This window comes from Maylandia zebra, linkage group LG22 (genome assembly GCF_041146795.1).
Source record: "Maylandia zebra isolate NMK-2024a linkage group LG22, Mzebra_GT3a, whole genome shotgun sequence".
Taxonomy (NCBI): Eukaryota; Metazoa; Chordata; class Actinopteri; order Cichliformes; family Cichlidae; genus Maylandia; species Maylandia zebra.
Window position 1 is genome coordinate 2,188,228 of NC_135187.1, and position 25,372 is coordinate 2,213,599.

At 42.9% G+C, this 25,372-nt stretch overlaps 2 protein-coding genes across 2 annotated transcripts in view; both read left to right on the plus strand.

The window, feature by feature from the left end:
* LOC112431695 (low affinity immunoglobulin epsilon Fc receptor) overlaps nucleotides 1-25,372 on the plus strand; it is a 71,792-nt gene that overhangs the window by 17,395 nt on the left and 29,025 nt on the right. The gene's annotated exons all lie outside the window — the stretch shown is intronic.
* Nucleotides 3,024-25,372, plus strand: part of LOC112430710 (uncharacterized) — a 145,577-nt gene continuing 123,228 nt past the window's right edge. The window contains exons 1-3 of the transcript XR_013095240.1: nucleotides 3,024-3,177; nucleotides 4,663-4,773; nucleotides 4,853-4,957. The gene's annotated coding sequence lies outside the window, so the exon portion shown is untranslated. The remainder of the gene's footprint in view (nucleotides 3,178-4,662; nucleotides 4,774-4,852; nucleotides 4,958-25,372) is intronic.

The following is a 25,372-nucleotide window of genomic DNA, read 5'->3' on the forward strand; positions in this document are numbered from 1 at the left end:
TGCAGGAATCTCTTAAAGACAGAGACTTAGAAACTAGACTATGAACAGAACACACAGCTGGGTATGAGGGAGACCGCAACGCAGGACAGAGGGAGATGCAGCCATAAATACACACAAGGGCAAACATAAAGACTGCTAATGAACCTAAAACATAAACCATAATACAAAAATGACACCAAAACACAAGAACTCAAAAACACTGGGTCACAATGACCCAAACCATGACATGTTTTTCTTACAGGCTTTTGACAGCATGGCTCTCTGTTGTTGAGTAAATGTTCGATGGTTGCTTCAGACCACTCATAGTTCTTTGATTATATTAACAAACGTGACAGGAAACTGAAGGTAACAAGATATTTTACCATTTCTGCTTTTAGCATATTTGCATTGGGATCTTTTTTTTACCCACCCAGTTCAAGTGCATAGTTATAGCTGAAGTGGCTGCTATATGACAAACATGTTATAGTGAGACAAAAACATAACATTTAGATTGGACCCCATAACAGTGGCAGGCAGCCTGCATGCTTCTACCAGTAGTTGGACCGGATCTGCCCACAGTTTTTCCTATCTTTGGAAGGCTGACACTCCACTGTTTTCCTCAGCTGTCAATGAGTGATAAACATCAATCTTTATTTACTCTGGAAAGTGTCATAAAACTTTGTGAAAGGAGTCAGGGAAGCTCAGCCATACTGAGGTTTGAAGATAGGTTGAAATGTTGGTAGTTGAAGTCAAAGTAAACTTTAATATCTCTGCTATATAAAGTTCAGTTTAAAGAGAGACGAGACAACGAGGCTCCAGTTCCATACAGTGCAAGAGAAAACAATAAATCTAGGAAGAATAAGAATAATAATAAGAATAAATATATATATACTTTGAGACTGAGGTAAGGGGAGCAAATAGACACATATACTAGTGTATATTTACTTTACTTTAGTGTATAGTGCTGTGTTTTTGCCACTGTTAACCATGGTTAGCCTCCGTTAGCTGCTGTTAGCTTTGGTTGGCCTTTGTTAGCTGCTGTTAGCCGTGGTTAGCCTCTGTTTGCTGTTCTTAGCTGTGGTTAGCCTCTGTTAGCTGCTTTTAGCCTTTGTTAGCTGCTGTTCACTATTGTTAATCAAGCTTTCTTTGAAGTGGCAGTAACTTTGTTGGGCTTTAACGTTGAGTGAATAAAGCCTCCTATTATGTGAGAATGAAATCAAACTATTTACCAAAGTGTAAGTGTGATTTTTAGAACACTTGAGCCTAACATCTGCTGGTATAATAATAGCTTATACCATGCTGTTGTTATGTTTGCTGTCCTTCTCTTGTTCCTTTGCGATGAGCGGGTTGCATGTCTAATCTGCTGACAATAAGTAATTGTTACAATATCAAGAAAAAATAAGTATGTCTATGCACATTTCATGTGTTAGACTCCTGACTTCAGCTCAGGAGATGAGGGATGAAGTGAGGATGAGGAGGAGCATTTTATTAAGATTCTGTTCAGGTTTTCACTTCTTCTTCTTCTTTCAGTGTTATTCCGAGCGAGCCCCTCCAAGATGTAGTTTGCACTCAGAGGTCTTATTCTGAGTATTCACGGCAGCCGTAAGCTTCTCCAAGATCTTATCCGTGCTGCACTCAATGAGCCCATTTTGAGAAACTCAGGCCTCGTCCCATCATTTCAATCCCAGCGGGCAGCCTTGTGGGGGTTTGAACAGCCGGTTCCGCTTTTTTAATTCTTCGATAAGTCAGGGCCAAGCCAGCTCCGATCAGCAAGGACCCTGTTATCATGGTTCCGAATAGGTCGATATCTTCAGCACTCAGGCTCACCCGAGCCCAGACTTCTCGTTGAGAAAAGGGTGTCAATTGCATTCAGGGACCAGTTGATCAAATCCATAATTCCTCTTTTACGTTTTAGAGAACAGACTGTGAGAGAATGTTCCAGGGAAAGTAATACAAAAAACACGAGACTAGAGAAGGACATAAGAGGCTAAGCAGGGAAGCTAAGGGAGAGGAGGAGGAGGGGAGGAGAAAAGTGCGACTTCCTTCGTCAAGAGCAAGTGTTAAAACTTAACATGTTTTTCTATCAAGCAAAAGAAAAAGGTGTTGCTGACAAAGAGACATTTCCTGCTTTGTGCACACTGTGAGCATGAGGTGTGAATGTGGTTGTGGTTTGTTTCACCATGAGCTCACCTTTAGTTAAACAAAGAAAAATGAAATTATTTTTGTTTCATGCAAAATGTTTTTACACTTTTCTGAGTGGCTTTGCAAATATAAATACAATGAAATGTTCTATTTGTGTGTTCCACCACACTGGAGGTTTTTATTCACATTAATTAAATGAAAGTTTGGGTCTGTGGTTCTTTGCATGCTGCCACTTCCTCAAAGCTTCTTCCTGTCTGAAAGCAGACAGAAGGCTGGACAAGAAACACTGAGAGCAGCATCAGTACAGAACAGCTTGATATCTACCAGGGTCAGTACTGCAGAACTGTTAGAGTACAGCTTAAACTCCTGCTCAGCGTCTCAGTCCTCTCACGATGTCCTCAGATATTTATGCTGAACCAGATCTATCAAAGAAGGTGAGATACAGCAGAAAGGAGGACGGAGCAGAGTGGGAGCAGAGGGAGGTGGATATCTACGAGAGTGCAGATGAGATCAGAGATAGTTATGATCATTTTCAATCGGAGGAAGGAGGTAAGTCAATTATAAAAACAAATGTACTGTAGAGTTTGTAGAGCTCTGTGAACGGGAAATTTATTTACACACTTTAGTCACAGCGCAGATGTTATATTTCTTTTGTTTTTGGCTAAGCTGATACAACCTCAACCGCAGGTCTATTAAGCCTTTCATGCATGAATTACTTTTCAAAGAGTTTTTTACATGTCCACTTAGGTGGACAACATACATTTGAAATTAAGTATTTGGTATGGAGTGACGCATCAGTGTCCAATGTAGTGGTTTATGTGTAAGTAGACCATCAACACTGACACAAATACAAGACAACAGCCTGTAGTGACCACTATGTGTTAATCACAGAGTGACAGGAAATAAGCACAAACCAACATCCACACTGCTTTCTAACAGGACCACAGACTCTGAATCCTCCTTCAGTCCTGAAGGGCTCTTTCAGATGTGCTACACTGGGTCTAAGAGTGCTGTGCCTCCTGATGTTAGCTGGGATCATCATCCTGTCCATATGCTGTAAGATAAGATACAACCTCTGAACTTCTCCTGCAAATGAATGTATGACTGATACTGAATCCCAGCAGCCAACAAACATGCAGCTTCACAACCAGAACGTGTCCTTCTGCCACAGCAAATACAGGAAGTACATGAAGCCAACACAGAAGCAGCAAACACTGCAGTTCCTTTAATGACCACTGGAGGCTGATGCTGAAAGCGAGTCAGTCCCCACAGACTCCCATGTTAACATGAGCACCTTTGCTGCAGTAAAAACATGTTTCCATTCAGGACCAAATGAGTTTTGGTCTCTAAGGATAGTTTCCTCTTCATAAAAACTGCACGGTGGCATTTTAAATGGAATTCTCTGATCAATAATATGAGCTGCTGTGTGGTACAGCCTGACCAACACGTTGGTTTTGCTGACTGAGCTTCTAGTATTTCATCAGTCTGTTACTTAGCACTGATTAGCAGGTGTGTGTCTGTGTGCATGATTCCTGGCTCATATCTTGTGTGTGTTGTGGAGTGAATGTTCTTGTTGTTCCTTCAAACTCTTCACTCAACACGCTGATTCTGTGATTATCTCAACAAAGCAGACAGGCAGCAGCATCTGCTGCAGACTGATGCAGGTGCAGCCACACTATGTTAGACAGTGGCCGTCTGTCATTGTGCGACTAGTTAGTTCACTTGCTGTATTAAGCAGGTAGCTAACAAGCTAATGTTAGCTCCATTCATCTGCTGGGATATATCAATGAATCTTTTTTTATTACATCAAATCACAACAACAGTTGCCTCGAGGTTCTTTATATTATCAGGTAAAGACTCCACAATAACAAAAACAACAACACAGAGAAAACTCCCAGCAGCTGCTGATGTTTGGATTTTAAGGTGGTTTGATTCTATGTTTTAAATCAGTTGATGATCTTCAGCTGACCTTTAGCTCCTGGTGGAGCTGTGACAGACTTAATGCTGGATCAGCAGAAACATCACAAATCTATGATGTGAGAACAGAGACGCCTGCAAAAGGACGTCTGAAAGCAGGAAGTTCCTGGAAGCTGCAGGAAGAAACATTTATTAATTATAAATAAGCAGAAAGAGGAAGTGTTGAAGCCTCAGAGCAGCTTTGACTGAATGTAAAAAGACATATTTTCAGTGAGAACAGGCACATGTCACATGAGTCAGAATCTATTCTTTCAAAGCATATAGATAACATCTCTGACTACAGGTGTAGAAATGCTGTTTGACTCTTCACCTTCTTCCTCCACACTGAAGCACAATTATTCTGAATCTTGTCAGTGGTTTTTGTTCACAGTTGATACGTATTTAGCTCATCAGATTTCCTGTAGTTCTAACACCTCCACCCACAGGACATGTTAAAGAGCAATGGCTGCAAGTTTCTGACTCTTATTGATATTTGACAAAGCAGAGGAAGAAGATTATTTCTGTTCAACATTTCACTCATTTTATTTTATTTTATTTTATTTTGGTTTCACTGAAATATTTCAGATGCTTTGAACAAGAGTGAAAACAAAAGACTTCATGCTAAATGTGACAAACTGAACCACGTTTACAATGACACCAAAAAGAATCACACTGAGCTCCAGGATGAACTTCAAGGTAAGCAAACACCAAGTTCTTATATCACAGATATATTTGTAGAACATTTTAACTTAATTTGAATCTTTTTACTCTAAAGGCACAAAAACCAGCCTGACTCAGTTACAGAGCCGTTATGATGAACTGAGTAAAAACCACAGTCAGTTACAGGAAGAAGTGAAGAAGCTGAAGGAGAAGATAGAAGGTAATAAAGTTTGAATAACTGATAGAAAACATCAGTGTTACACAGTGATAACCTGATTGTGTCTTTGTTTTGAATCCTAAATGTTTGATGCTGTGTAACAGTTTCTCTGTATAAATGTAAGTTTCAGTTCATTATGAATAAGAGAGAAAACCTGAGTTTAAATGAAGCATTTACAGGGAAAATGACAGGAACCAAAGATTCATGTGATACAACAGGACACAAAGTCTGTCTTTAAAACATGTGTTTGACTTTAAGAGAAGTGTCCTGATCGATGGATGAGATTTGGAAGCAGCTGCTACTTTAAATCCACTGAGAGGAAAACTTGGTCTGAGAGCAGGAGAGCCTGTCAGGATAAAGGAGCTGATCTGGTGATGATAAACAGCAAAGAGGAACAGGTGGGTGTGTTTGTTCATGTCTGTGTGATCTTTGATGGAGCTGACAGTCATCTGTTACTTGTGTCTTTGACCTGCTGTCAGTCTGTGACCTGCTTCCTGTCTCCACTCTGATGGATTTCTTGGATTCTCCTTTTTTGTTGCAGACACATTCAAACGTAAAGTTTTTACACATTTGACAAACATTTAATTTACACAGAAATGTTATAAAATGAGAGAAATCCTCATAATCCAGATTATTTTTCTGATTCAATCCAACTGAATCAAATGATTTGTTAACACTGATTCCACTGCAACACTGACTGAGCTACAGGAGGAGCTGATATTCATCGATTCTTTGGCTCTTTCTGATTTCTGCACAATGGAAGAAAAGTTTCATCACAGTTATTCTTCCTTCAGACATGTTCACAAGATGATGTCACTACAACAGAAGTGCTGAATTATGACTGGAGACAATATTTGTGTCTCTTCTCAAACAGGAATTTGTCAGTAATTTCAGAGGACACTCTTGGATTGGTCTGGAAGCTAAATGGACATCAGGAGGATATGAATGGGAATGGGTGGACGGATCAGTGCTGACAGAAACGTGAGACATTAGTTTGTTTCTATTCCAGAGTTATTATTTAGAGGTGAAACACTGATGTTTTGGAAGATAGATCAGCAATACATGAGCTGAGCTATTTTCCAACAGCCCCACAAACTGAATGTAAAGAAAAGCAGAAATCCTCCTTTGAATGAACAGCTGTGCTTGAACTCTCTTCATCTGCAGTCTGTGATGACGTTCAGTTACAACAAGTCAGTTTGAAGGAATCAGGATTGAAACATGTTCAAAGCAGCGACCGACACATTTCACTTTGTTCAATTTGTCTTCATGTTTTTGTGCTGTAATGTTTCTTTTCTCACAGAACAAAAAGTGTTTCAGAGAATTCCTGTCTCTTCTTCTTTGGTGTTTGTAAAACTTCAGAACATATGAAGGAAGAAGCTTCAGTAAATATGACCTGATAGACACACATTTCAAAGTGATGTCTGTAAACAGCTGACAAAACAGTTTCAAACAGCAGAAAGTCAGCTCTGACTTCTTTTTATTCTCCATTTTTACAGCAGGAAGATTTCATATTCATCAAAGCTTGAAAGCTGTTTTAGTGTGCATGATGATTCTCAGAGAAAAGTCTAAAGGAGGGAAAGTGGGCGAGAAACCTGGGAAAGAAATACAGCAAATATTGGAAATATTCCAAAAGAGACGCATATTTATATGAATGTGACAATAGTTATGAGTTTAGTGCAGTTTCATATCAGATTTGATCTCTCTGACAGGTTCTGGGCAGCAGGACAGTCAGATCCTTATTATGGTTACTATGGAGTCTGCTGTGACTATTATGGGAAATGGAGACGGTCATATTATTCTTATTCAACGACCTTCATCTGTGAGAAATGAGTTTGGTGCTTTGATGTAAATGTCTGAATAATCCAACCAAAGACACCTCACTATGAAATGTCCTGCATGAGCCTCAGACTCAGCTTACAGTCTTTACTTGTTCATTCTGCATCATATATTGATTACATATATTGTCCCTCTGTGCTCTGTGCTGTACAGTAAGGTTGGAAGTCATCCACACAAAACCTTGAAGTACTTCATTACTCTGTAGTTCCAGCAAATTGTTCTAATAAAAGTCAAAGTGCAGCTTGTCTTTACTTTGCTTTACTTGGTTCATTCATCAGCCTGTTGGTCCTAAAACTACAGTTCTTGGTCTTGTTTCAAAAAGTTCAGCAAAAAATATGTTTGATTAATAAGAATTTTAAATGTTCTGATCAGCTGGAACATCAGAAGGACATTTTTAAACCTCTGTGTATGTGAAAGTGACAGAAAGACATCAAATGTTAATTGTGTTATGTGAGTCATGCATATTTAGTTTTGCATTTTACATGGAAGTTGTATTTAATTTTTTGTATGATGGATTTGAAAAACAAATATTTCACATAAAGCTTTAAGTGTTGATGACTTTAATTACAGATAAATTAACTTACTCAGTAACTTATTGGTTGAATTGTAAACGAGAGAAAACGGCTTCAGAGCTCTAAGTGTCGCTATATTAAAGGTTCAACATTTAACTTGGAGACACTTTGAAATATTTCAAAACATCAACTCTCCTGCTTGTCTGACATTAAGACTTGGATGACTCTTAACTTCTTACACCTTAATGAAAGCAAAACTGAAGTCATTGTGTTTGGGCTTCCTAAAGATCCCAACTTCTCTCTTGACTTTTTGGGACCCCTAACCTCTGATTGCACTTCTTCCATTAAGAGTCTTGGAGTTATTTTTTACAATGCTTTTAAACTTGATAAACAAATCAGCTCTGTAGTTAAGGGATCTTTTTATCATTTACGGATTTTAGCCAAAGTCAAGTCTTACCTTTGCAGGAACAATCTAGAAAGAGTGGTCCATGCTTTTATTACTTCACGGCTGGACTACTGTAATTCCCTCTATGCTGGCCTAGATCGTTCCTGTCTACATCGCCTTCAACTGGTGCAGAACGCTGCCGCTCGCCTGTTGACCGGTTCAAAAAAAAGACCACATCACTCCGGTTCTCTGCTCTCTCCACTGGCTCCCAGTTGCTTTTAGGATTGATTTTAAAATCTTACTGCTGGCTTTTAAGGTTTTAAATGGCACTGCACCTTCTTACCTGTCAGAACTCCTTAGTACTTATCGCCCCAGGAGATCTTTGAGGTCAGCCGATCTGATGCTTTTAGATGTTCCCAGGTATAAATTAAAGACAAAGGGAGAGAGGGCGTTTGCTGTGGCTGCACCCAGACTGTGGAACAGTTTACCTCCTCACGTCAGAGTCTCCAAAAGCCTAGAAACTTTTAAAACTGCTCTTAAAACTCACCTCTTTTCATTGGCTTTTAGAAAGGTTTAATTTATTTGTTTATTTATTTTTTATTTGATCAGCGAGGTGTTTTACGAAATTGTGTTCTATTGTATTTTTATCTGTATTTACTGTACAGCACTTTGGTCAGCCTTGGTTGTTTTTAAATGTGCTCTATAAATAAACTTGACTTGACTGACTTGACTAACAGAATATAAAGAAAACATCTCTGATGTGATGTTCAACACATCTATATATGAACTGAAGTTAGCATCCAGCTAATGTCAGCCTGTACTAGGGTTGCCAACTCCCTGAAAAATAAATAAGGGACACCTCGTGGCCAGGGCCGGGCAACCCAGTTCACCCTTCCCAGTGTGGTGAATTTTGTAGCTCTTTTTTTTGTGTGTGAAATTATTTTTTAACCATTTGACTTGAATTTGATTTAAGCAGATGCATATTCTTTGTGATATGACCATATGGGAAACAAATGATCATTTAGCCGTTTATTTTTAGCTCAAAATGACAACATTAACACAGTAAAACAGGTCTCTTTCTTAAACAGAAGCCTGTCATGCTTAACTTTTGAGAATATAAGTAAATCTTTCTTTAAAAGAACTCTGTCCTGCTTAACTTAAAATTATATAAATTAATATAAAACAATAGAACAAAAATATTCTTGTAACAGTGCACATATAGTGCATTTAGTACAATTGGCTTCAGTTGAGGTATTATTTCAGTTTTTCTAAAGCTAATCAGCTGCTCCTGTTTGTAAACCCGCTTGTTCCCATGATTACGCATCTTAACTCATCATCATTATTCATCTATGTATTACTTTTATGTATTAGTCATCTATTTGTTGTAATCATCTATCCTTGCAGTTGTTTATTACACAAAATAAATTATATTATCACACTTCTGGCCACATAGAGCTGATATTCACTGCACATGCCCATATTAACCTTAACCAGAGGGTTTAAAAAAACAAACAGTGTTTATGTCACCCTTTTTTACTGAGTAGTCCAAAATCAGTCAAATCCACAGTAATCTGTCATACAAAGTCAAGGAAAAAAAACTATATTTGGGAATCTACTCTTGTTGGGTTCAGTTAGGATCGTAAGGAGACTGGCAGTGGTAACTCAACTTAAAGAAGGAATATCCCTCCACTCAGAATGAGACACTGACAACAACTTAAAGGGAGAAAAGTGATTTGAGTGTATTCAACATTTAAATGGTCCAAAACATAGACATGAACAAAACATTTAAATCATTTCAAACATGTAAATGTCAACAATGTACAACATATCACTTAAAGTGTCCATAAATGTATCAGGTAGGCTGTCCATTTCAGTTCAGTGCACTTAGTATTCAGTGTTCTTAGTAAGTGTTAATTGTCTTTAGTCACAGTTTTTGCTTTTTTTTTGTGTTAAGTGGAATCAGATCTGACCCAAAAAAAAGAAAAAAGTAACAACAAAGTGTCCTGGGATCTCAGAAAAAAACGTTAATCCAAAAAAAAATTGCAAATCGTTGTATCCTACCACCCTCCAAGGAAACAGGTGGCCTTCAGATTGAGAACGTCCTTTCTAGGCACCTCCAGTGGCATCCAGTCCTTAGATGGCACCGCTCGGTCCTTGCAGCAGATTTCTACTACATAAAAAAAACCAGCCTGCACACAGCGTGCAGTGCAATCACTCACTTGTAAAATAAAACATGTGTTTCTCTAGTGTTATCCCTTTTTGTTCCCCCTCACACATCACACACCTATACAGTTCTTATTGGCCAATAACAATTTATCAACAACAAAAATACATTTCACTGCAAATCATGAAGCATGAAAAGTGTCTCCGTGGTGTGTTAGCTAAAACTTCACATGTAAGCGCATTAGCCCAGGGAGCACATGTGGGTACGCTAGCATACTTTCCACAGGCTAACACAGCTAAGCAATCGTTAGCAGGTTCTAAGACAAACATCACATTTCCGACAAGCATAGTATCCTGACTGGTTTTATGCTCAGAAACTGGACTATGAATCACAACTGAAACTGCAACTGTGAGACTCACCAGGATATTCTTCATAGAAAACATTAATTCCGTAGCGCAACACGTTACAGGACTGAATATCCACACAGCTTTGCGCATCTAGCTCCGTGCAGGCAGATGCAGTGAAAGAAAGTCACCACGCACGCGCTATGGTGCATTCACGGTACATGGGGAAAACTCAGCATTTAACAAAACAGTAACACTTCAAATTAGAATAAAAACAGAATACAATTGGCAATAAAATAACCATGGGTTACACTCTCCCCCTCTAAACGGCATGAGTCCCTTCATGCATCATAGACCAACTGGGGCCTGGTAAAGGTGACATGACAGTTTTGGAGAATGCAACGCCTAAGGTTTGGAAAAAGGAGCTAATAGCCAAGGTCAGTGGCTCTCCTAACTCATCATAAGTGAATTTCTGAGGTGGGCGTCTTTCTCTGTCAGAGCGCCTCAACCTCACTGGTTCTGTAGCACCAGCATCAGTACTAACAGCATCATCATTAATGACTGCAGGCTCTGGTGGAGTGAGATCTGCATCAGTCATGGTAGGTGTCAAGTTGGGTTCGGGAATGTCAATCACAACATGGTCTGAAGACCTCGCATCGGAAGGAACATAGTCCACATGACTTGTGTTAGAGACTTCAGGTTGTGTCAAGGTAGGTTTTCCAATATCAGGTAAGGACGTTTCCGGTACAGCAGTGTCAGGGGATGATACAGGGGGATGACTGTCCAATTGCTGTTGGGCTTTAGGATGAGCTGACTCAATTTGAATGTAAGGGGCTTTTGTGATGATTTGTGGATTCCATATGCCAAAACATAATTCCTCTTCATCACTCATCTCATCACTGTACTCTCCTCCATTATCCTTGTCGTTGCCTTTTGTGCAGTTTGGTTTACTCCTGGTCCTCATTTTCCTTTGATTCCCATTTTGAGAGTCCGATCCAACCCGATCTTCAACAGGTAAGAACCCGCAAGGGAGAAGCAAATCCCTGTGCAATGTACGCTGGGGCCCGTCTCCGTTTTCCAGTCTGACAACATACACTGGGCTGTCTTTGACCCGTTTGACAACAATGTGAATATTTTGTTCCCAACGGTTAGCAAGTTTGTGCTTCCCTCTAACATTCACGTTCCTTACTAAAACTCTGTCACCTGGAAACAGTTCTGCAGCTTTGATCTTTTTATCAAACCTCATTTTATTCTTCTCACCCATCTTTTGTGAGTGTTCGCTGGCAAGGGTGTAACTCTCTTGGAGGTTTTGGCGAAGACCTTTAACATAGTCAGAGTAAGACTTTGGACTGGTTTTGCCCGGGTGAGTACCAAGGACAAGATCAATAGGCAACCTCGGCTGTCTGCCGAACATAAGTTCGTATGGACAGTACCCTGTTGTGTCATTTCGTGTACAGTTGTAGGCATGTGTTAATGGCCTAACAAAGTCTCTCCAATGATACTTGTCTTTGTCCTCCAGTGTGCCTAACATGTCTAAGAGAGTCCTATTGTACCTTTCCACCGGGTTTCCTCGTGGATGATAGGGCGTTGTGCGAATTTTGCTTGTCCCAATCAATGTGCAGAGCTCTTTCACAAGCTTAGATTCAAAATCTCTGCCTTGGTCACTAAGCAGACGGCTAGGGATGCCATAGGGGATGATAAGGTGATCCCAAAGAGCCCTGGCTATTGTCTTAGCCTTTTGATCTTTTGTCGGGACCGCAACTGCAAATTTTGTGAAATGGTCCGTCAATACTAACACATTTCTGGTGTCTCGACTATCGGGCTCAATACACAAGTAATCAATGCACACTAGCTCAAGAGGGTAAGTTGCCTGGATATTCTGTAGTAGAGCAGCCTTTTGGGGAAGGGCCTTCCTCATGAGACAACGTGAGCATTTCTTACACTTCTCTTCAATAGACTGAGCCATTCGTGGCCAGTAGAACCTTGCCCGAGCGAGATGTAAGGCACGCTCAACCCCGAGGTGACCAACCTCGTCATGTACACCTTTCAGGGCTCTGTCGCGGTACTTTTGGGGCAGTACTAACTGGTACACAAGGGAATCTCTGTCATTGAATTTCCTGTAAAGCACGCCATTACTGAGCTCGAGTTTGTTCCATTGTTTCAGAAGGAGTTTAACATCTGACGATTCAAGATTTGCTTCTTTGGGGCTGGGTTTCAAGCCTCTTCTCAACAGGGCTATAACACGAGCGAGAGAAGGATCATCCTTTTGTGCAGCGCACCAATCAGCATCTGTCATTGAGGGTAAGATGTCTTCTCCATAAGCCTCAGTGACTGAGCTGGGGTCAATAGCAAGACTCTCGACAACTGAGAGGGTTTCTGAATGGCATGACACTGAGTGACGCTGACACAAGGCAGAAAACGTTTCATGGTCAAGATTGTTTTGCATGTTAATGAGACGTTCTTTCATATCATCAATGCGAGCTTTTTCTTTGACAAATGCCTCATCTTCATGAGGAGGCTCTTGGGGCCGCCGTGACAACCCATCAGCATCTTTGTTTGCTTGACCTGCCCTGTACTTAATATTGAAATTGTAAGTAGACAAGGCAGCCAGCCACCTGTGTCCTGCCGCATCTAATTTTGCAGTTGTCAAAACATAAGTTAGCGGGTTATTGTCGGTCAGGACTGTGAAGCTAGAACCGTAAAGGTAGTCATTGAACTTTTCACACACAGCCCACTTGAGGGCTAAGAATTCAAGTTTGTGTGTGGGATAGTTCTGTTCACTCTTAGAAAGCCCCCTGCTAGCGTAAGCAACTGCTCTCAGCCTCCCCTCTTGCTCCTGATAGAGCGCAGCTCCCAACCCATCCCGACAAGCATCCGTGTGCAATACATAGGGGAGTTGAGGGTTGGCAAAAGCAAGAATTGGTGCAGAAGTCAGCTTTTCGATTATTGTTCGGAAGGAGGTTTCACACTCATGAGTCCATTGTTCCCCGAGAGGCTGAGTGGGACTGTAAGAAAGTCTGGGTGGTTCTCTCTTGTAAATCTTGCCTCTCTTCTTCGGTGGCCGGTAGCCGGCAGTGAGACGATTCAACGGTTTGGCTATCTTGGAGTACCCTTCAACGAAACGTCTATAGTATCCAGCGAAGCCTAAAAAACATTTAAGCTCTTTGAAATTGGATGGGCGCGGCCAACATTTCAGAGCAGAGATCTTTTCAGGATCGGTGTGGACTCCGTGAGCATCCACAACATGCCCTAAATACTTCACAGATGTTTTGAAGAAGTGGCATTTTTCTGGGGATAATTTAAGACCGTAGTCTCTCAAGCGACTAAGAACTTTCATTAGCCTGGATTCGTGCTCTTCCAATGTGTCTGAGAACACAATCAGGTCGTCTAAAAAGACAAGCACTTCGGTGAGGTGGAGATCACCCACACACTTCTCCATCAGGCGTTGGAAGGTGCTTGGGGCATTTGTAACACCCTGTGGCATCCTATTAAATTCATAGAAGCCAAGAGGACACACAAAAGCTGTCTTAGGCTTGTCCTCCTCGGCTACCTCCACCTGATAGTAACCGGACTTAAGGTCCATGACCGAAAACCATTTAGCTCCACTCAGAGCTGTGAATGTCTCCTCAATATTTGGCAGGGCATATGCATCTCGAATAGTTCTTAGATTTAGTCTACGGTAATCTATGCATAGCCTTATCGAGCCATTCTTTTTCCTTACCAATACAATTGGTGAGGCGAAAGGACTTTGTGACTCTCGAATGATGCCTGCATCCAGTAATTCTCTTAAATGTTGTTTGACAGCTTCTCTGTCACTTGGGTGTATGGGCCTTGGCCGTTCTTTGAAAGGTGTTTCATTGTTCAATTTGATTTGGTGCTTCACAGCTGTGGTGTGGCCATGGGACATGTCATTGAGAGCAAAAACTTCAGGGATGGATCTCAGTTTTCCCAGAATTCGCTCTTTCCATTGCTCTGGGATGGGAGAATCATCAAGGTTGAATGTGAGGTTGTCGCTGTCTGGTTCATTTTGACTTGGAGGATTCCGAGTTTGACTTGATGCTAGTGGGGAAACGTGTTGGGCTGCACAAGCTTGAGCGACAATGCTATTTGACTGCAACGTAACAGCATGTTCACTAACATTGTGTACAGTGACAGGTACTTTACTGCTGGAATTAAAAGGAATGTCTACTAAAGCCGATTCAAGAAGCAATCCACCTGGTAACTTGTATTGCTCATGCGGCTCAAGGACAAAACTTGTGTTCCGGTTGTTCTTTCTTAACCTCACATTTCCCATTAGGCATTGTTTGTGTCTTGCAGGGATTGTCACTGCCCCTTTGCTATGCAACATGACAGGGCAGGAATGAGTATCATTTCTTTGTACTTGGGCAACATGTTGAAGGATCGTTGCAAACTGCTTAGAGTGTAGCTTACGAATGAACTTGGGACCATCTTGATGTACTAACTGTCCATAAACCCGTAAAAGCACATTTGTCCCTATCAACAGCGGAATTCTACTGTTAAAGTGACACTCAGGAACAACAAGGGCCAAAACAGCTAATTGTTGTTCTTTGCCTGCAATATTTTCGGGAAATGTAATGCAAGTCTGAACATATCCCAAGTATGGCACGTTTTGCCCTCCTGCTCCTTCAATTTCAAGAAGAGCATGTATTGGCTGGATGGGAAGGTGGGAAAGGTGCATCTTGTGAAAAGACTCAGAAATGGTCGTAACCTGTGAGCCTGAGTCCATTATGGATTCACAGGGTACCCCGTCAACAAGTACTGAGGCTGCACAGCGTGGGCCTATGAGACCTTGAGGGAAGAGGAAGTTAGGATCTAGGCTGTCTATGGGATGAATGGGTTCTGTGATTTGCACTTCAGGACCACAAGCTAATGTCTCGGGACTGGGGGAATCAAGGGTTTCAGCTCCTGGGTGTCCCACGACAGGAGCTGCCACTAGTTTAAAGCAAACGGGGCTGTGGCCTGTCGTGCAGCAAAATCAGCCTGTTTCTTTCTCAACTCTGCATGCTTTTCTCGGACAAGTGTGGGATTAGCGTCATTTGTGCAGCTTACTGCAATATGATTGTCTTCCCCACACTTAAAGCAAAACCATGCCCTAGGTGTGCCAGGAACTTTAGCAAATGCCTGTGAGTTTCTGGTGTTGACAGCTAGAGAATTTTTGGGCTCATATTTCTCAGGTTTGGTTAAATGTCTTTGGCTTTGGACAAGCATTTGGACTTGTTTGGTCAACTCGGCTATTTGACTTTCAAGCTTGGCAGTTTCATTCAGTTTTGGGTTCACAGATTTGGATTTAGTGCTTACAAGAGGTTCAGTACTTGGGGTGGTGCTCCTTGGCCTTTGAGTTAAAGTTAACTGTTCAACTTGCTTTGCGAGCTCATTGACTTTTTGTTCGAGTTTCACAGCTTCACTGTCGGTAGGAGTAGGAGTCGCAAGTGGCGCTTGGCCAAAGGTGGGCATACTAAAAACTGAGTGTGCATGTGCAGCAGCTTTTGTTGCACCCAAATGTTTCTTCATGCGGTCCAACTTGGCGAAACGACGCTCTTCCTCAGTCCTTAACATGAGGAGAAGCTCCGAAAATGAGGGTGGAAAGCTCTTTTTTGCTTCAAGCTGGAGACTTACTATCAAGCTTTGGTCCCAGCAACCTCTAATGAATTGCTTAAGAAGCAGTTCATTTACATTTGTAGGAGGGGCTCCCCCTCTAGAAATGACTCGTGTGAGAAGGCTGTGAAGACGGTTCAAGAAGGCAGATGGGTTTTCTCCGCTGTTTTGATTCGAGCCAAGAAAGGCAGTGTAAAGCTCTTCACCGTCCTCAACAACTCCAAAGGCTGAATCAAGCTGAGTGACATAAGTGCTTGGTGTCGCAGTGACCCCCAGAGGCTTTACAATTTCAGATGCAGGGCTAAGTAAGCTCTCAAGTATCTTCCTCACTTTGAGGGCATCAGTCAGAAAAGGGTCACTGAGTAGAAGATCGACTTGGGTACGCCATGTCTCATAGTCGACTTCACCGTTGGGCCGTGGAAGTCGGCCTGAGAAGGTACGTATCTTAGCATGAGCAAGGGGTGCGTGACTTGGCTCATTACGAATAACATGTTCAACCACTACTTTCTGAATATGCGAAGGGTTGTAGATGCTCTCGTCTACATGTACTGGACCAGCAAAAGTGTCAGTATGTGGGCTGAAAGCACTTGTGGGTTCTACGGGTTCACTTGAATCAGTATTGGGAATGATGTCAGCTGTCGTATTAACGTTATGGTCAACGGGTGACTGTGTCTCAGTCTGGGGGGTAGGGCTGGCCTGCAACTCGCCTTGGAAAATACTGAGGAAGCCTGCCCTCCCACTGCCCCCCATAAACTCAAGTTCCTTCAGGTATCTACGGGCCACTTCCTTGCCCATTTCTTCTTGGGTGATATCTCTGATGGTTTTGGAAACCCATTTCACTGTAGGGTCTACAGGGCTGACAACTTCCCCTAAGGTGGAAGGGTCTATCTTTAAGATAGCCTGTTCAGACTCATACACTATAAGTGTTCTGCCTTCGGGCTGATGTGGCTCATCAGGGACCCTGACAATGTTAGAGATCTTACCATTGACTTCAAAAACATTAGTTATATCATGTTCACTACGATGTCTTTCAATACCTGTAATAAGCAGGGTTTTCTGGCTATCAACTCTAAAACGTTCACAAAGGTCAAGTGCCATTTTCGAAAATAAAAGTATCACTCAGTGTGTCATATGAGTTGGAGGTAAAACCACTATGCCAATCTCCTGGCTGGCTCGCCACTAATTGTCACCCTTTTTTACTGAGTAGTCCAAAATCAGTCAAATCCACAGTAATCTGTCATACAAAGTCAAGGAAAAAAACTATATTTGGGAATCTACTCTTGTTGGGTTCAGTTAGGATCGTAAGGAGACTGGCAGTGGTAACTCAACTTAAAGAAGGAATATCCCTCCACTCAGAATGAGACACTGACAACAACTTAAAGGGAGAAAAGTGATTTGAGTGTATTCAACATTTAAATGGTCCAAAACATAGACATGAACAAAACATTTAAATCATTTCAAACATGTAAATGTCAACAATGTACAACATATCACTTAAAGTGTCCATAAATGTATCAGGTAGGCTGTCCATTTCAGTTCAGTGCACTTAGTATTCAGTGTTCTTAGTAAGTGTTAATTGTCTTTAGTCACAGTTTTTGCTTTTTTTTTGTGTTAAGTGGAATCAGATCTGACCCAAAAAAAAGAAAAAAGTAACAACATAAAGTGTCCTGGGATCTCAGAAAAAAACGTTAATCCAAAAAAAAATTGCAAATCGTTGTATCCTACCACCCTCCAAGGAAACAGGTGGCCTTCAGATTGAGAACGTCCTTTCTAGGCACCTCCAGTGGCATCCAGTCCTTAGATGGCACCGCTCGGTCCTTGCAGCAGATTTCTACTACATAAAAAAAACCAGCCTGCACACAGCGTGCAGTGCAATCACTCACTTGTAAAACAAAACATGTGTTTCTCTAGTGTTATCCCTTTTTGTTCCCCCTCACACATCACACACCTATACAGTTCTTATTGGCCAATAACAATTTATCAACAACAAAAATACATTTCACTGCAAATCATGAAGCATGAAAAGTGTCTCCGTGGTGTGTTAGCTAAAACTTCACATGTAAGCGCATTAGCCCAGGGAGCACATGTGGGTACGCTAGCATACTTTCCACAGGCTAACACAGCTAAGCAATCGTTAGCAGGTTCTAAGACAAACATCACATTTCCGACAAGCATAGTATCCTGACTGGTTTTATGCTCAGAAACTGGACTATGAATCACAACTGAAACTGCAACTGTGAGACTCACCAGGATATTCTTCATAGAAAACATTAATTCCGTAGCGCAACACGTTACAGGACTGAATATCCACACAGCTTTGCGCATCTAGCTCCGTGCAGGCGGATGCAGTGAAAGAAAGTCACCACGCACGCGCTATGGTGCATTCACGGTACATGGGGAAAACTCAGCATTTAACAAAACAGTAACACTTCAAATTAGAATAAAAACAGAATACAATTGGCAATAAAATAACCATGGGTTACATTTACATACCATATCTGCTTCTGCCGTGGCCTGGTGGACAAGAAATTGGTTAAGGGTTCCCCGAGCTTTCACGCCCCTCATGTTCTTCATGTGCCCACCACTAGAAGCATGCCTATGGAAAAAGTGCGCCGGCACACAGTGCAGTGCGCTTTATAGGTGTTATCGTGCACTTTTCCAGCCAGGTGTTTCCCTTTTCCCATTCCTCCCTGTACTTTTGCAGCCTTTTTTTTCTTTCTCTGAGCGAACAAACATTGCTGCTCTAATGCTGGGCGCACACTGTGTGAATTTTGGCCCATTTTGAGACGATTTTTGAGTCATGCGACCGACTTGGTGATCGGCCCGATTTTGGCCTTCATCGTGCATCGTGTAGTATACGTGGGATAACGAGAAGCACACTGCTCACGCGCAAACACGTAAACGTCGGTGAAAAAGATGGAGCAGCACGGCTGTGCAGCCTGTGATCTGGACACAAGCGATGGAGGCACAACTTGTAAAACTTTGGAAAGCTCATCCGAGCCTTTTCCATGTGGCATCACAAAATTATCACGACCACAACAACCATGAAAATAGTTGGATTTACATGCTGCTCAATCACAGCTGCCTGATCAATGTTTTTCATTAGCAATTTAGCAAAGTTGATGGTGGTGGTGTGTCTGTGTGAGTGAAAGACAGAGAGGGAGAGCGACAGATTTTCTGTTATAACCTTCATGTTATGGAGGCACAGTGTGAGCACTCAGGTCGCATCAGAGCATCGGGCCGTATAGTGTGAGACCTGCATCGTGACCTACCAACTTCTAACCCCTGCGAGTCAATCGTGCAGTTTGAGCAGGAGCTGAATAACGTGACTGAAAAAATCGCACAGTGTTTGCCCAGCTTTAGGTGTACTGTCGTCCGAGACTTGCACCGCAGTGTCGGCGTTTGTTTCCCTGTTGGCCATGCTTCTTGTTGTGGTCATCTGTTGTCTTCCGGTATTTTCTCCCTAAGTGACCTTTCCTCGACCAATGAGATGAGCGGTAATCTGAATTGTCATACTCGAATTGTCATAAGTGTGCTGTCAGCTCATTGGTCACAAAGCAGGAGAGGGGCTGGGAATTATGTTTTCAAACAAAGTGTTAATTCCATTAACATTTATAGACTACTTTTGATTCTCACTGTATTACGGGACAAAGTGCGTCGCTTATTAGCTCAATACGGGACGTGTACTTTTGTTTCTAAATACGGGACGATTCCGTTTTTTAAGGGACGGTTGGCAACCCTAATCGCATAACCACTTAGCTGGCCGCGGCTGAACTAGCAGGCTCAAGAAAGGAAAAAACACTAAACACTCATAATAAACAAAACTGTCACAACATTGCAATACTATGAAAACACATCTTAAACATAATTAAACACATTTACTACTATTCTGACTGGTTAGTTGTTTTTTTGTCACAGTGCATTGAACTGCAATAGCGGTGCTATGTGAGCTAGGCTAACTCACCAGAATAGTTCAAAAGGCTCGAAGAAACACTCCGACTCCTTCGAGGTAGGTACCCGTCTGTGGTTCACCGCTAACGACAGCTCTCTCACAAATATTAATTGAACCTCTTTTCTCTCTTTCAACTGGGAAAAACCGTGCTCCGCGGCAGCATGGAGGTTTTCCTTGCCGTCTTTGTTCTTCTACACCACACCTTCACGCGCACCGAGATGCAGGTGATGCCTTCAGGGCAAGCCCGGGAATTAAACTATCAGACGAGAACTACGATGCATTCAAAGAACCCTGTACTTCTGATTGCTGTAAATCTTACGAGGGTTACATTTGTTTCTTTTTTCATTCAAGCTGAAGTCCGGGACAAACTGTGTTCCTTTTCAAATCAAATCAAATGACTTTTATAGTCACATCACATGTGCAGGTACACTGGTACACTACATGTGAGTGAAATTCTTGTGTGCGATCTTCACAAGCAACAGAGGTGTGCAAAAATACAATACCATAAGAACAAGCAAAATATAAGAATGGCATATTACTGAATGTGTATACTAAATATGTTTTTCTACGTGTGTGTACATATGTGTGTGTGTGTGTGTGTGTGTGTGTGTGTGTGTGTGTGTGTGTGTGTGTGTGTGTGTGTGTGTGCGCGCGCGTGCGTATGTACATATTTTACAAATTAAATAGAGTAAACAATAAGATAAAATACATAAAATATACAGAGGTTGGTAGTTGGACATGTGCAAAACAAGTGGCATTTATATACAGTATGTAGTGCATAATGTTGAAGTTCCAGTAGTGAAGCTGAGGTGTCTATGACGTGTTCAGCAGTCTGATGTCCTGATGGAAGAAGCTGTCTCTCAGTCTGCTGGTACGGGACCGGATGCTGCAGAACCTCCTTCCTGATGGAAGCAGTCTGAACAGTTTATGGCTGGGGTGACTGGAGTCCTTGATGATCCTCCCCGCTTTCCTCAGGCACCGCTTCCTGTAGATGTCTTGGAGGGAGGGAAGCTCACCTCCAATTATCTGTTCAGAGCACCGCACGACTCGCTGGAGAGCTTTACGGTTGTAAGCGGTGCTGTTGCCGTACCAGGTGGTGATGCATCCAGTGAGGATGCTCTCAATGGCACAGTGATAGAAGGTCCTGAGGATGCGGGGGCTCATGCCGAATCTTTTCAGTCTCCTGAGAAAGAAGAGGCGCTGCTGCGCCTTCTTCACTGTTTTGTTTGTGTGTACTGACCACGTAAGATCCTCAGCCAGATGTACTCCAAGGAACTGGAAGCTGCTCACTCTCTCCACAGCAGCGCCGTTGATGGTGATGGGGGTGTGTACTTCTCTGCACCTCCGGAAGTCCGCTATCAACTCCTTTGTCTTTGCGACGTTGAGGGTGAGATGGTTGTCTTGACACCAGTGGGTCAGGGCGCTGACCTCCTCCCTGTAAGCCGTCTCATCACCGTTGGTGATAAGACCCACCACTGTAGTGTCGTCCGCAAACTTCACAATGATGTTGGAGCTGTTAGTGGCTGTGCAGTCGTAGCTGTAGAGTGAGTACAGGAGAGGGCTCAGTACACACCCCTGTGGAGCACCAGTGTTCAGTGTGATGGGGGATGAGGTGATGCTGCCCAGTCTGACCACTTGGCGTCTGTCAGACAGGAAGCTAAGGATCCAGCTGCAGAGGGAGCTGCTCAGTCCTAGATCCTGCAGTTTCCTGTCCAGCTTCGAGGGAACGATGGTATTGAATGCTGAGCTGTAATCTACAAACAGCATCCTCACATACGTGTCTCTCTTCTCCAGGTGTGACAGGGCAGTGTGTAGTGTCAGGGCTATGGCATCATCAGAATCAGAATCAGAATCGTGTTTATTGGCCAAGTATATGTGCAGACACATACAGGGAATTTGGTTCCGGTAGATGGTGGCTCTCAAGCACAGCAATGTAAATCACACACACACACACACACACGCACACACACACACGCACACGCACACACGCACACACACACACACACACGCACACGCACACACGCACACACACACACACGCACGCACGCACACACACGTGTCTATATATACACATTACACATACATACACAAAGCTGAGTTAAACCAACTATAAATAACGAATCTAAACTTATATACATAAAATACAGAAGTGAATGAGGTGGAATGAATACTACAAAATGTACATAAGGTGCAGATGCAGTCTGGCAGTGGGAGCAGTGTGACAGGTCAACTGTTAAGAAGGGAGATGGCGAGGGGAAAGAAACTGTTCCTGTGTCGGGTGGTCCTGGTCTGCAGGCTTCTGTACCGTCTGCCAGAGGGCAGCAGATCAAAAAGTCTGTGTCCAGGGTGTGAGGGGTCTGTGATGATTTTCCCTGCCCGTTTCCTGGTTCTTGAGAGGTACAGATCCTGGATGGAGGGCAGGGGGGCGCCGATGATCCTTTCTGCTGCCCGTACAGTCCGCTGCAGTCTGCTCCTGTCCTGTTTAGTGGCTGCTCCATACCAGACTGTGATGGAGGAGCACAGGACAGACTCAATGACCGCAGTGTAGAACTGGATCAGCAGCTCCTGTGTCGACTGTACTCCCCCAGTTGTCTCAGGAAGTACATCCTCTTCAAGGAACTTGAAGATCTTCACAGCTGACACAGGGCTGTCTGATATGGTGAGGGGGAGCAGAGTTGAGGGATGTCTCCTGAAGTCCACTGTCATCTCTACAGTCTTAAGCGTGTTCAGCTCCAGATTGTGCTGACTGCACCAGAGTACCAGCTGCTCAACTTCCTGCCGGTATGCAGACTCATCACCATCTTGAATGAGGCCAATGACAGTGGTGTCATCTGCAAACTTTAGGAGTTTGACAGCCGAGTTCTTGGAGGTGCAGTCGTTAGTGTAGAGGGAGAACAGTAGTGGTGAGAGGACACATCCTTGAGGGACCGGGTTTCAGAGGTGATCTCCCCCAGCCTCACTTGTTGCTTTCTGTCTGTCAGGAAGCTGGTGATCCACAGACAGGTAGCTGGTGACACGATGACCTGGGAGAGTTTGGAGGAAAGAAGTTCAGGCACAATGGTGTTAAAAGCCGAACTAAAGTCCACAAACAGGACCCTGGCATAAGTTCCCGGGCGGTCAAGGTGTTGCAGGATGTAATGCAGCCCCATGTTCACTGCATCATCCACCGACCTGTTTGCCCGGTAGGCAAACTGCAGAGGGTCCAGCTGGTGGCCTGTAATGTCTTTCAGATGGGCTAGTCGTTCGAAGGATTTCATGACCACAGACGTCAAGGCGACAGGTCTGTAGTCATTCAGTCCTGTGATGGTGGGTTTCTTGGGAACAGGGATGATGGTGGAGCGTTTGAAGCAGGAGGGAGCTTCACACAGCTCCAGGGATGTGTTGAAGATGCGAGTAAAGATGGGAGCCAGCTGTTCAGCACAGGTTTTGAGGCAGGAGGGTGAGACAACGTCTGGTCCGGGGGCTTTCCTGGGCTTCTGTTTCTGGAATAGTCGGCTCACATCCTGAGTGTGTATTCTGAGTTTCAGGGAGGAGGAAAGGGGGGTGAGAGGTGTGGTGGTGGTCGTTGAGTCTGGATTGGGGAGGGTGGGGGTGGTCGTTGAGTCTTGATTGGGGAGGGGCAGGGTGAAGGGGGGAGAGGTGGACCTGTTGTGGCGGTATGCAAATTGTAGAGGGTCCAGTGAGTCGGGTAGTGCAGAGCAGATGAAGTCCCTGACCAGCTTCTCGAAGCATTTGCTTACGATGGGGGTCAGGGCTACAGGTCGCCAGTCGTTCAATGAGGAGATGGTGGAGGATTTGGGTACAGGGACGATGGTGGCCATTTTGAAGCAGGCTGGGACTACAGACAGAGAGAGGGAAAGGTTGAAGATGTGCGTGAACACTCCAGACAGCTGAGCCGCGCATGACTTGAGGACGCGGCCGAGAATCCCGTCCGGACCAGTAGCTTTGCGTGCGTTCACCTTCCTGAAGCACTTCCGCACATCCTCCTCAGACACAGTGTGCGCACTGACGTCATTTACCGCGTAATATTTTCTCTGAATGTGGGACGATTCCGTTTGTACGGGACGGCAACTCTACTAACTAACCTTATGAACATCCACCTGCTGGCCTCTGTGGAAGCTCCGCCACAGCCACCACCAAACAACTGAGTTATTTTGACACATCGGCCAGCATCTGGCCAATCCAACACCTTTCATTGTTTATACCGTTACTAAAAAAATGAAATAAATAATCATCGGCCGTAAAAACAAAAAATCACCGCCAGTCCAGCTGTGGTTACTAACAAGAAAATGCACTCGCGTTACTATTTTTCAACAAACAGACGGTTGAAGCTGTGTTCAGCTTACTGCATCTTATATCAGTTGCACGTGAGTAGCTGTAAGTAATCTGGATGCTACAGATTGCCCACGGACAGCAATCACTTTCTGGTAGACGATCAGTTTTTGGCACAACACCTGGAGCTCAGGGGGCAAAACAATGGCACGAGTGCTGCTGTTTGACTGAGGAAGAATAAAGTAGTCGTGGTAAGCCAATCACATGACCACTTCAAGATGACAAAGCAACAAGGTTTGTAAATTGTGCCACGTAAAACCAGAGTCATGATAAACAAGATATACGCAGCGTTTTTCCCTCAATAGTTTCGTCACGTTTGCTGTCTAAGGACAGCGCAGCGAGACCTCTCTGCTTATGAGCAAAAAATAAAAAAAACAAAACAAAAACATCCATTTTGTGTTGGTGGAAAAATGCACCATGTCGACCAATTAAAAAATGATATGGCAACATGACATTTGGTTGTTTAGGAAGAGGGAGATGTTTTAGGAGTGACAGAGAGAGAGAGAGAGATTTGTGACGTTTAGTGTGTTTGGAGTGTGTGGTTAGTGTGTTGTCTTGTGTAGTTAGTGTGTAGTGTTGTGGATAGTGTTGTGTTGTGTGTCAGAACAATGAGGCGACTGCTGTCTCCAGGTAGAAACAGGAGTGTCACACCTGCTGCTGTCAGACCTGCAGGTATCAGGCTGTGATGTTTCCTTTATAGTGGACAGAAATATTTGGCACAAATAATTTGTGTGACATCTTGTTGAAGAACAGCTGATTGTTCTGTAAATAGTTTGAAATGGTTATTTAAAAAATCAAGGTAAAATTAAATGGATGCAAATAACTTTGTTGTTTGCAAAACTTGTGCATAGGATTTTAAAATTGACAGTTTATATTTGCATTTAAAGTTATGAAATATGATCATTAAACATGTTTGTGGTTGTTACAGTTTTTTGTCTGATTTTGATCAGTTGTGTTAATACAGTTTGTCAGAATGAAAACATGACTGTAAATTCAGACACGTGAGGTTGTGCTGAAGAGAATGAGACCAAACAAGGCAAGTAAATAGTTTTTAAAGGTGAAATGTGGAGGAAACATCAAAAGTAGTTAAAAATGGATTATACCCTGGACCCCAGAGTGTTAAACATTTTTTTAAAGTAACACAAAAGTTACTTTTCAAGTAATTAATTACTTTTAGAATCTAGTAACTCAGTTACTTTTTGAAGAAGTAACTAGTTACTATAATTAATTACTTTTTCATAGGAACTTTCCTGACACTGCTATCTACACACTCCAAA